We start from the raw sequence: 229 nt of genomic DNA on the forward strand, positions 1-229 counted from the left end.
AAAACTAATAAGAAAGTATTTCATTAAAACATAAAGCAACCCTAATGACAAGGAAATGAATAAATAGTAAAACATATAAGAAAGTATTTCATTAAAATATGAAACAATCTTAATGGTAAGGAAAGTAATCAAAAACTAAAACATACCGGGAACCCAGGAACCCACAAAGAGATGCAATTTCCTATGCCCTCAGGGCAGTTATAATATAAATCTTCAATTTTCTTGACTC

The sequence above is a fragment of the Antechinus flavipes genome, chromosome 5 (assembly GCF_016432865.1).
Source record: "Antechinus flavipes isolate AdamAnt ecotype Samford, QLD, Australia chromosome 5, AdamAnt_v2, whole genome shotgun sequence".
In the NCBI taxonomy this organism is placed as follows: domain Eukaryota; kingdom Metazoa; phylum Chordata; class Mammalia; order Dasyuromorphia; family Dasyuridae; genus Antechinus; species Antechinus flavipes.